This window comes from Rutilus rutilus (assembly GCF_951802725.1).
Source record: "Rutilus rutilus genome assembly, chromosome: 16".
NCBI classification, from domain to species: Eukaryota; Metazoa; Chordata; class Actinopteri; order Cypriniformes; family Leuciscidae; genus Rutilus; species Rutilus rutilus.
The window spans coordinates 18860591-18872908 of NC_140224.1; the positions used below are offsets into that span (position 1 = coordinate 18860591).

General features: G+C 45.4%; 1 protein-coding gene across 6 annotated transcripts in view; it reads left to right on the top strand.

Moving 5' to 3' along the window:
• mpp3b (MAGUK p55 scaffold protein 3b) overlaps window positions 1–12318 on the top strand; it is an 80931-nt gene that overhangs the window by 6872 nt on the left and 61741 nt on the right. The window lies entirely within an intron of this gene.

A 12318-nucleotide genomic window follows, 5' to 3' on the forward strand; every position in this document is an offset into this window, starting at 1 on the left:
AGGAGGTGTCGGGAAGGAGACCCAAACTTGTGACCTCTGAGAAGGACTGTACTTAGGGTTGATACAAAATCTTCAATCTCCCCAGGTTGTCCGGTCAGAACAATAATGATGACGAATTTAACACTCTCATGCCACTCTTTAATGAAACAGTTTGATATAGACAATGTGAGTTTTGTTCATGGTTTCTAAAACAAAACAGAAAAAAATGGACTCATGAGTAATAAGTATTCATACACAATTGTAGCAATAAATGCAGTTGAGGTATGAAAGAAGATTTCTAAATCACTACAATGAATATAATATAACAATAGACAATATATCTCAAAAGTGCAAAATATTATACAACTGGTACATATAATACTGTCTTGAAATTGCACAGACATAAATGATTAAACTGCCTGGTTGGCTGAAAACCACCAAAACTCAGTGTTATAACATTTGGCTGAGAAGGGGTTAAATCGCGCCACATCCGAAAACATGCAGAGAGTCACGCATGCTGGTGTCACGTGATCAGAGTTAAAGCCTAAAACACGGTGAAATCGCTCTAAACACCATCAAAGATATGGGAAAAGTGTGATACTATCATGTAACCTAAATTTTGGTTTGGTTATTTAGCTCCAGGAATGCACAAGTAGATAGGCAAAGTAAAGTGTAAGGAATCGTACACATACTACATTAATCTAAGCAAGGAACAGGTAACAATATTTACACAGACTTACGTTCTCATGGACGCATGAAGCAGAACTGAAGAATAAAGATATTTCCCCCTAGATATACCGGATCGGGGATGGAGCGAGTGTCTCCGATGAAAGTTACATGCATACTAACAACAGTCCGGAGATGCGCTAGTGGAGACTGTCTGATTGGTGGAGAAAAAAAAAGGGGGATTGCTGATTGGCCTAACTGTTGCTGGGCACGTGCAAAGTGGAAAGTGACACTACAGTAAACTAGATAATAACTTATAATAACACAAACACAAGATAAAGTCAGAACCTTATTAACAGCCGCCCCCAACTTTGGGCAGCAAAGTTGAACACGAGTCAGTCAGGAATGTCTCGAGGAAGTGCAGGCAGCTTGATGAGCTTGGCGACAGGTCTGGTGTAGGATTTGTCTTTGATCTGGATCTGAGCAATACGAATCCTGCCATCAGCTCCAGGGAAAACGTCTGTGACTTTGCTAACAAGCCACAAGGCACGCGGAAGCTGCTGGTCAACAACAAGAACAATGTCATCAATACAGATGTCCTCTTGGTCTTGTTGCCATTTGGAGCGGCTCTGGAGAGATGGTAAGTAGTTCCTAATAAAATGGATCCAAAACTGATCCGCTAAGACCTGGCAGTGTCGCCATCTGCGGCGATTGAGGAGCTCTGTACCTGAGTAAACAACCTGCGGAGTAGATGGGTCCAGCTGCCCCATCAGCAGCACATTTGGAGTGATTGGATCTGGGTCTGCCACATCAGAAGAGGTGTAACCAAGCGGTTTGGAGTTGATAATGCTCTCCACTTCTGTAAGGATGGTTCTGAGGACCTCCTCGGTGACCGTTTGTGATCCCAGTATGGCATGCAGCGCTGACTTGATGGTGCGGATTTCTCGCTCCCAGGAACCCCCAAAATGAGGAGCACTAGGTGGGTTGAAGCGGAAATGGATTTGCTGGCTAGCGAGTTGTGACTGCAGAGCGGGGGCAAGGGAGTTGAAGGCCTCTTGAAGTTCTGAGCTGCCACCTTTAAAGTTTGTACCTTGATCGGACAGCAATTCGTGAGGCTTTCCCCGTCTAGAGATGAAACGGCGTAGACTCATGAGGAACGAGTCAGTGTCCATGCTGGCCAGCAGATCTAGGTACACTGCATGTGTGGTGAGGCATTTGAATATTATGCCCCATCGCTTCTCATTGCGCCTCCCTATTTTAATGAAGAAAGGACCAAAACAGTCCATGCCAGTTGAGTAGAAAGCTGGATGGTGTAACCTTAGACTGGAAGGCGGGAGGTCGGCCATTTTGGGGATAATGGGTTGGCTGCGCCACTTGCGGCACTCTGGACAGTGGTGTTGCTGCTTGCGGACAGCCTCTCTGCCTCGCAAGATCCAGAACCTTCTGCGTAGCTCAGCGAAGACTCTCTCAGGGCCTGGATGTGCAAGCTTGCTGTCGTAATCAGCAATGATCAACTTTGTGATGGGATGATGAGGGTCTAAGACAAAGGGATGCAAAGTGTCTGAGCTGAGGGATTCACAGTGTCTTAGTCGACCCCCGACACGGATTAACTGAGTCTCTGGGTCGTATGCTGGGGCTAAAGTGATAAGCCTACTGCTGGATGGAATGGGCTTTTGTGAGGAGATGAGAGCAAACTCCTCTGGGAAACAGTCACTTTGCACTTGTCTGAAGAGAGAGAGTTCAGCTTGTCTGAAAGACTCAGCTGTGGGTTTAGAGTCTGTGGCCGCCCCGTGACATGCTCGAACTGTGGCTTCCAGTAGCTCTTGGAAGCTGTTAAACTGGCTAGTGTCAGGTAAAGGTGGATGAGGGGGAGTAGAGATGACGCCACAAAACTTGGCTTTGCGCAGCTCTGCTGAATCATCAGGGCATGTAATGTCTGGACAGGAAGACCAGGTTGACTCACTTTCATGAAGGAAGGCAGGTCCACATCTCCAGCGGCTGTGACTCTGGATCTGTGAGAGGGTCAGTCCACAAGTTATATCGTCAGCAGGATTCTCACTGGAGTGGACATAGCGCCATGAGCTGCTCTCAGTTAATTCCTGGATATCCGCAACTCTGGCACCGACGAACACCTTGTAGCGGCAGGAAGGAGACAGCAGCCAAGCCAACACGGTGGTGGAGTCGGTCCAGTAGGTGACGGAGAAGATGGAGACTGTGAGCTCTCGTTTCAGGACTGCACCAAGCTGGGTTCCGAGGTGGGCAGCGCAGAGTTCCAGCCTCGGGATGGACTGCTGGCGGACTGGAGCAACACGGGAACAGGCCGCTAGGAACGCTACATGGACATCATCATCGGCGCTGACAGTACGCAGGTAGGCGACCGATCCATAGGCCCTCTCTGAAGCATCTGAGAAAATGTGGATGCTCTGGGAGGCCGCTGAGAGGTCGGTATCTGAGTGGACATAACAACGATTAACAGTAACGTTAGGAAGTAATGGAAGTTCACTCACCCACGCCTGCCACAGCTGGAGCAGATCCTCGGGAAGATGAGGATCGTCCCAGTCCCGTTTCTTTCCCCAGAGGCTCTGCACCAGGATTTTGGCCCGAGTGGTGTAGGGAATGAGCAGCCCTAGAGGGTCATATTGTTGAGCTAGGACTCGGTAAATGTTGCGCATTCTGGGCTCAGATTGCTTTGTGTGGTGAAGGCGATAGGTGAGAGTATCTGTTCTGCAGTGCCAGTGCAGCCCGAGGGTCCGTTCTGGGGGATCTGCACCCTCCATTGATAGCCACAGATCTCTGCTCTCAGATTTGAGTTCAGGTGGCAGATGACTGATGATGTCTGGAACGTTGGTGGCCCATTGACGCAGCTCAAAGCCACCTGATTGAAGCAGAGTCTGAAGTTTGCGGATGAGCTGCTTTGCTTCTGAGATGGATGAGAAGCTTTGAAGAAGATTGTCCACATAAAAATAGTTCTCCACTGAAAGCCGAGTATCTTCATCAAGGCTGCTGTGGTCAATGACGTGCTTTTGGAGGGCAAAGGTCGCGCAGCAGGGACTGCAGGTGGTGCCGAAAGGGAGCACCTGCCACTGGTAGATGTCAGGCTTGTTGCTGCGGTTCATGTCCCTCCAGAGGAAGCGGAGGAAGGGCTGATCCTCAGACAGGAGGCGGACCTGATGAAACATGCCCTTAATGTCGCTGCTCACCGCAGTGGGATATTGCCTGAAATGGAGCAGGACACCGAGGAGACTGGAACCTAGGGTTGGCCCTGGAAGTAGATGTTCATTCAGGCTGGTGTTTTGGAAGGTGAATGAGCAGTTGAAGACGATGCGGTCTTTGCCATTGTGATGGACCATGTGATGTGGGATATACCATGATTGGCTGCTCTGGTCTTCAGGTGATGTGAGCTTCTTTATGTAACCCGAATCCACCAGTTTCTTGATTTCTTGGCTGTATGATGCAGCCTTGACTGGGTCTTTGGCGAGACGACTCTCTGTGCCTCGTAGGTGACTCAGGACAGCTTCCTTTGGGGCACTGAGAGGAGGAAGACCTTCCTTCCAGAGCAGTGGGGTGGCGTATCTCTGCACGTTGTCAATGTTAACTCTGACTGTCTTCTCCTCCAGAAGTTTGATGGCCGCCTTATCCTGTTTTGACCTGGTGATGAGCTTTTCGTTACGATAGGGAAGAATGTCCATCTCCCATAATCTGGACACGTGACTGAGAAGGTCAGTAGAGGAAGTGGGAGTGTTAATAAGGAGACACTGGGGGGTGGAGGTCTGGTGCAGCAGGACTTTGGCAGGACCTTGCAGAGTCCAGCCGAGACGAGTTTTCAATGCTGCGGGGCCCCCTGGTGGACCTAGGTGCACAGGCTCAACTGGAGAGAGAAGATGGGGGTAGTCTGAGCCAATGAGGAGAAGTGGCTGCGCTTGGCTGATTGAATGTAGCGGGAGGCCTCTGAGATGACGATACGTTTTCCGTAGGGCCTCGACAGGATGAGAATGCTTGGAAAGGCCAAGCTCTGCCGCAGTGAAGGCTTTGTGGATGCAAAATTGTTTCTGAGGATGGGCAGATGAGGATATGGAGAATGACACTGACTTTCCTGAAACAGTCTTCACATCTTGACGGATAGTTCTGAGCGCCAAGTCCTCACTCTGTCCCTTGAGATGTAGCTCTTGAGCGGCACTGTGAAGCAAGATGGTGCGTTCAGAGCCATCATCGAGGATGGCATAAGTCTCTAGTCTGTGTTTGCCATTGTGGAGAAGAACTTTGACCATCTTCAGCAATACACAGCTGCCCCTGAGGTCTGGATCGAGGTAGTAGGTAGCTGGTTGTCCAGTCGCTGCGGTTGGATGGGCTGATTTGGTTGCGGGAGTGTTTACCTCATGCAGTATATCAAGGTGTGTCTGATTACACTGCTGACACTTAGCCTTGAGATAGCATTGAGCAGCAAGGTGATTTCTGCCACATCTCCAGCAGCGCTTGCCAGTTTTGATCCATGACACTCTCTGATCAGTGGAAAACTTCTTAAACTCTGGACACTGATTGAAGTAATGTTGAATGTCATCACAAAAGGGGCAATACTTCTTAGGTTTCTCAAGTTTAGCGCTGACGTGAGGTCGAACTTGTGACGAAGACTCAGGTGACTTAGGAGAAGGATCAGAGCCGAGCAAAACTGTGGTAGGGCGTGCACTGGACTTCTGCAACTTGGGCTTGAAGCCCTTCTGGTGTTCGTCTCGTGGAGACCGTGAATGGTAAGGTTGATAGTCCTCATCCTGAACACGGACCTCGTATTCAAGCCAATTAGAGAAGTGCACCAAGGTAGGTATCGGAGTGCGGATGGGGTCTATGTAACGCTTGAATTGTGCTCTGAGTTCATGCGGCAACTTGGACAGAAGTTGTGAGGTGTGTGACCCGCAATCCAGCTCAGTCTTGCCCTCCTTGCCCAGTTGATCTAACATACCGACCAGAGCTCTGACTTTGAGGCCGAAGAGGCGAAAACTTCGACTGTCCCCACTTCTGATTGGAGACTCAGCCAGGACTTCATTGATGCGCTGCAGGGCTAGTTTGTGAGGTTGCCCATACATTTCAGTCAGTGAGGCCATTGTCTTCGAGTAGGGAGTTGGACTATTACTGTAGGAGTCTGCAATGAGGAGCGCGTCTTCGAACTTGAGGTGATCAACTAGTATTTGGTATTTGAACCGCTCAGTTGCATCTCTGGGCAAGAGGTTGTCAAGCGCTATCTTGAGGCGGGCAAATTGACGTGGATCATCATGTGTGAAACATGGAATGTCCGGCTTTGGCCCTCTGTATGTCGCCTCCACAGAGTATGTATTGTGAAGGAGAGTATACGGCTCTACATACGCTGGAGTGGACTGAATCCCTGCCTCATATGAAGGTAAATATGACACCGGAGGCGGCGGAGGAGGTAGCGGCACGTCAGCTGGAGGTGGAGGAGGTAGAGGCTCGCTCCAAGGAGGAATTGGTACAGCGTCAGGCCAGGGCGGAAGATCATCCACTACTGCTTGAAGATTGCGATTAGGAGTGGATGTTCTCTCAGGAAGATGATAAGGCATATATGAGGTGGCGCTGTCCTCAAACTGAGCAGAATGCCTGGGATCGAGGTGTTGAGGCTGAGGCGCTGATCTCAGGGAGAAAGAATTGAAGAGGCTTTGCATATCTCGCCTGAGCTGGTTGTTCTCCTCTTTCATCTCCTGCAAAGCTGACATGACTGCTTCGGAGCTGAGGTTATGAGGCGCAGGTCCAACTGGATCTGGAGTGATGACTGGAGCAGGAGGTTGAAAAGCTGCTCCCTCGTTGGAGTGGCCATGGAGTGTGAGAGAAGAAGGACGACGTGGCGGAATATTCACCAGGAAGTCATCGAGGTAGCGAGGCCGACGGACATCACGATGCGGACGATTGTGATCCATTGTAGAGCTGAGGAAACTGAAGATCCGGCTCGAAGGACCATGTAAAGGAGGTGTCGGGAAGGAGACCCAAACTTGTGACCTCTGAGAAGGACTGTACTTAGGGTTGATACAAAATCTTCAATCTCCCCAGGTTGTCCGGTCAGAACAATAATGATGACGAATTTAACACTCTCATGCCACTCTTTAATGAAACAGTTTGATATAGACATATAGATGTGAGTTTTGTTCATGGTTTCTAAAACAAAACAGAAAAAAATGGACTCATGAGTAATAAGTATTCATACACAATTGTAGCAATAAATGCAATTGAGGTATGAAAGAAGATTTCTAAATCACTACAATGAATATAATATAACAATAGACAATATATCTCAAAAGTGCAAAATATTATACAACTGGTACATATAATACTGTCTTGAAATTGCACAGACATAAATGATTAAACTGCCTGGTTGGCTGAAAACCACCAAAACTCAGTGTTATAACATTTGGCTGAGAAGGGGTTAAATCGCGCCACATCCGAAAACATGCAGAGAGTCACGCATGCTGGTGTCACGTGATCAGAGTTAAAGCCTAAAACACGGTGAAATCGCTCTAAACACCATCAAAGATATGGGAAAAGTGTGATACTATCATGTAACCTAAATTTTGGTTTGGTTATTTAGCTCCAGGAATGCACAAGTAGATAGGCAAAGTAAAGTGTAAGGAATCGTACACATACTACATTAATCTAAGCAAGGAACAGGTAACAATATTTACACAGACTTACGTTCTCATGGACGCATGAAGCAGAACTGAAGAATAAAGATATTTCCCCCTAGATATACCGGATCGGGGATGGAGCGAGTGTCTCCGATGAAAGTTACATGCATACTAACAACAGTCCGGAGATGCGCTAGTGGAGACTGTCTGATTGGTGGAGAAAAAAAAAGGGGGATTGCTGATTGGCCTAACTGTTGCTGGGCACGTGCAAAGTGGAAAGTGACACTACAGTAAACTAGATAATAACTTATAATAACACAAACACAAGATAAAGTCAGAACCTTATTAACAATTATTGATTTGACTGCACTTACACTATTGGATGAGAACTGAGCTGGACGATGACACTGTTTTCTGCAGAACTGCTTAAACGATGAAATTAACTTATTTAATAATTGATGATCTTTACAGTGGAACTGAATCAACACTGAACTTCAGCTGAACAATGCCACTATTTTCTTTTAAGTCAAGTCAAGTCAAAATTTATTTATATAGCACCATTTATACAGACAAGCTGACCAATGTGTTTTACAAAGCAATATAATATCACACAACAGACAGAGCAAGACAAATTAAAATACAAATTACAAGTTATTAAAAGCAATTGAATAAAAGTGTGTTTTCAAGCGTGACTTTTAAAGCTGCTGTACAGCCGAAAGGAATTCTGTTTGCATCACTGAATCATTTTCCTGTCATTTTCGCTGTAAAGCTGATTTGAAACAATCTGTATTATATAAAACACTATATAAATAAAGGTGACTTGACAAGATATTAATTAAATTAAAAAATTTAAAAAACAGCAAAACAGTAATATTAATTTTGTACTGTTTTCTATTTTAAAACGTTTTAAAATGTAACTTATTCCAGTGATTGCAAAGCTGATTTTTGATCAGTCATTACTCCAGTCATCAGTGTCAGTGATCCTCCAGAAATCATCGTAGTATGCTCATTTGGTGCTCATGAAACATTTATTATTATTATTATTATTAATTGGTAACAATCTTACTGAACCCAAACGTTTTAATGGTTGTGTGGCCTATGTAAAACAGCAACACATTTTTAAGCAATAAATTTATAAAATTGAGTATTTATTTTTTACTGGATAACACAATATGAATAAAACAAAAACAAAAACAGTTGCTTAATTCAGAACTATTTCTATGGCAGAAATAGTAATAGTATGCTAGTATGCATTTTCAAATTCAGCAAGTGATTAAGACATTTTTTTGTACAGGGGCGGATCTAGAAAATAATTTATTGAGTGGCAAGGTGGTGGCATGAGGACTGTGAGCGGTGGCAACACCAAAGCAAGCAAGCATTTAATTATCTACACTAAATCTATTGTCAGGGGGAATAACTAAACAGTTAAAAAGTTTAAGACAGCAAAAACAACACAAGAGAGTCAGGATGTCATGGGTGCAGATGTCAGATCCTCAGCAGCACCTGAGACTGCAATGGATGAGATGGAATAGAACCCAGGCAAAAAGTCCAGTGAATAAATCCACAACTGGCGAGGAAAGTATTCCAAGAACAGGCAGGAACTGGAACACAGGAAACAGGAGAAAAGAACTGCACAAGAAAAACAGGATGTGAGCACCACAATGATCCGACAAAGACAGAGTAAACACAGCAACTATAAATAGAGGAGCTGACGAACCACAGCTGACGCCGATAGCTCATCAGCGATAATGAGTTGTCCAGAAATGCAGGTAACGGACACACACACAAAACCTGACAGGATGAACTCACAGCTGTGATGAAATCTAGCGCAATATTGGACCAAGGTCTCAAAGGGACAGACAACGGCTGAAGGAGTCCCACCGGGGGCTGATTGGAAGTCTTACAACTAGCACAAACTGAGCAGGCCAAAACAAAACTACGAATGTCACGAGCCATAGACTGCCACTAGAACCACTGCTTAACCAGAAAAATCTTACGATTCACCCCTGGATGGAACAATGACCCCACCAGATGACATCAGACTGCAAACTCTCAGGCACAAACAAACGGCCCGGTGGGAAACCAGACAGAGGCTTTACCCCTTGTAAGGCATTACGAACCTTCGACTCGATCTCGCAGGTGACCGCAGAAACAATCAGTTTCTCTGGCACAATATAATCGGGAGAGGACGGACATTCGTAATGATCAAAAATGCGAGACAAAGCATCAGGCTTGATGTATTTAGAGCCCGGACAGTACGAAATGGAAAAATCAAAACGACCACAAAATAGAAACTTCCACTAAGCCTGCCTAGAGTTTAAGCGTTTAGCAGATCTAATGTACTCTAGATCAGTATGATCAGTCCAGACGATGTAAGGCACCCCCGAGCCTTCCAACCACTGACGCCACTCCTCCAAAGCCAGCTTGAATGCCAACAACTATGTTACCAATGTCGTAGTTACGTTCAGCGGGTGACAAACAATGGGAATAAAATGCGCAGAGAGAGTCAGAGAGGCGACCAGTTTGCTATAATTAAGAATAAAATGGCAGTAGAAATTGGCAAAGCCCAGAAACCTCTGTGGGTCTTTGCGGGAATCTGAGGTTGGCCAATCCACCAAAGACTGAATCTTGTCGGGATCCATGCGCACCCCCTCGGACAAGACGAAACCCCAAGAAAAGGACTGACTGTGCATGAAAAACGCATTTCTCCGCCTTGACAAAAAGCCCTTTCTCAAGCAGCCTCTAAAGCACCCACCTGACGTGCCTGAACGATGTTCCTGGAGAGATGCAGAAAATATCAATATGTCATCCAGGTAAACATATATGAACTGATCAACAATGTCTCTCATGTCTCTCTCCCAATAATTGCTTGGAAGACCGCAAGGGAGTTGGACAGCCCGAACAACATGACCAGATACTGGTGTCAAATACAGGTATTAAAAGCGGTCTTCCACTCATTCCCCTCCCTGATGCGGACCAAATGATACATGTTGCGGAGATCTAACTTTGTGAAAACGGAAGCCCCATGCAACAGCTCGAAGGCTGAAGTCATTAAAGGATATGTATTCTTTGCCGTGATGCTGTTCAAACCCCGATAGTCAATACAAAGGCGCAGGGAAGCATCCTTTTCCACAAAGAAGAATCCTGCACCTGCAGGGGAAGAAGAAGGGCGGATGAGTTTGGCTGCAAGAGAATCAGAAATATATTTCTCCATGGCCTCCATTCTGGAAAAGAAAGCGAATATAACCTGCCTTTAGGCGGAGACATACCTGGCAATAAATCTATAGCACAGTCATATGGACGATGTGGAGAAAGAGAAGCAGCCTGAGACTTACTGACTTACTTCCTTCAGGTCCAGGTACTCAACAAACAGCGATCTGTTGCCAATTTATGTGAGGGTTATGGAGGGAAAGCCAGGGGTGACCTAGTACTACTGGAATGAGAGGAGAATTGATTAACAGGAAACGTATTCAGTATGATTACCAGATGTGATGAGCTTCATCGAACCTGTAGAACGAGTGATGGATGGCAGAGCTTGACCAATGAGAGAGTTGACAGATATGGGATGAGAAAGTGTAACCACAGGAATCTTAAGCTGCTGAGCGAGAGTGACATATGAAATTACCAATGTCTCTAGAGTCCAACAATGCTTACCTGGTATGGGAAGTGGTGGCCCATTGCAGTCTGACCAGGAGGAGAGTGGCTAAAGAGGATTTTTCAAAAGTCACACCACCCGTCAGTAACCTCGGGACCACCTGCATGGGTTCCGGATCTAGACTGACCATAATACTGGAACACTTAGCTCCTGGAACAAAATACTGATGCACACGCTGATCACGCCGTTATAGACGGGCATCAACTCGAATAGCCAGCTTGATAAGTCCATCCTGATCAGTGGGTAAATCCAGTGCAAATCGATAGCATGGTCTGTAACCGAGCGGTTACCTTGATGTAAATCCACCAGCACCTGGGCTGTGAAGCGCTCAGTCAAACACCCTCTTCATCTCGTCGACGAAGGCCTGTAACGAGGAAAAGCCTGGATGTTGATTCTGCCAAACCTATGCTGTTGCAAGGTTGTTAATGAATGCTGGGAAAACGGATCACGCGACTCCTTTTTTTACTTTTTAGGATGGCTACCAGTACAATTTAGGATACAGTATAAGATTATGATGTATGTTTTTAAAGCACTTCACGGAATGGCGCCAGAATGCTTAGCTGAGGTTATTAAACCCTGTAGTCCAGGCGTAATACTAAGATCATCGAAAAAAGGTTCTTCTAACTATTCCATTTATTTCCATTCAAACTAGGGATGGAAACTGATATAAAAACATTAGGCTTAAAAGATTCCCTATCCTGTGGCTCCCTCTAATCGACAACATTAATCACAGCCTTCATATTTCAGTTTAAATGGCTGATAGTTTAGAATTTGCAGTTAGCATCATAAATTCATTAGGGGTTCAATTCACCTTTGTTGCTTGTACCCCTAATAACAAAATATCAATATCCAGGGCACCAAGTCACTGTCTATTAATCACTTCAACACATTCTAAAGTTCATTGTAGGTCTATCACTACTACATAAAGGAGAGTTTATTAATATTATGTGGGCTATGGATGACATAAAAATCTGAAGTTTTAGTGCCTCAAGTTTACAAGGCCATACAAATTTCTTTATGCATGCATAACATGTTGTAGAAGACTCCACAACAACATTAGGAAACTTTAAAATAGCATAATAGGGGTCCTTTAAATTAGTTAAATTAAGTCTTAAGGCAAAGACTTGTGAGAGAATGAGATGCGTGTGAGATCAGTGTCTCTTGTCAGCAGCGGCTGGTTTTAAAGGGCCCCTATTATGCTATTTAAAGTTTCCTAATGTTGTTGTGGAGTCTTCTACAACATGTTTGCATACATCAAAGGTAAAAAAACTGTTTAATTTCCTCATAATATACATTTGCCCATCATCACATTTTCAATGACTCTCAAACCACTCGTCAAATGAATCAAGCGATATTCTCTGCTCTGATTGGCCAGACAGCTCAGTCTGTTGTGAT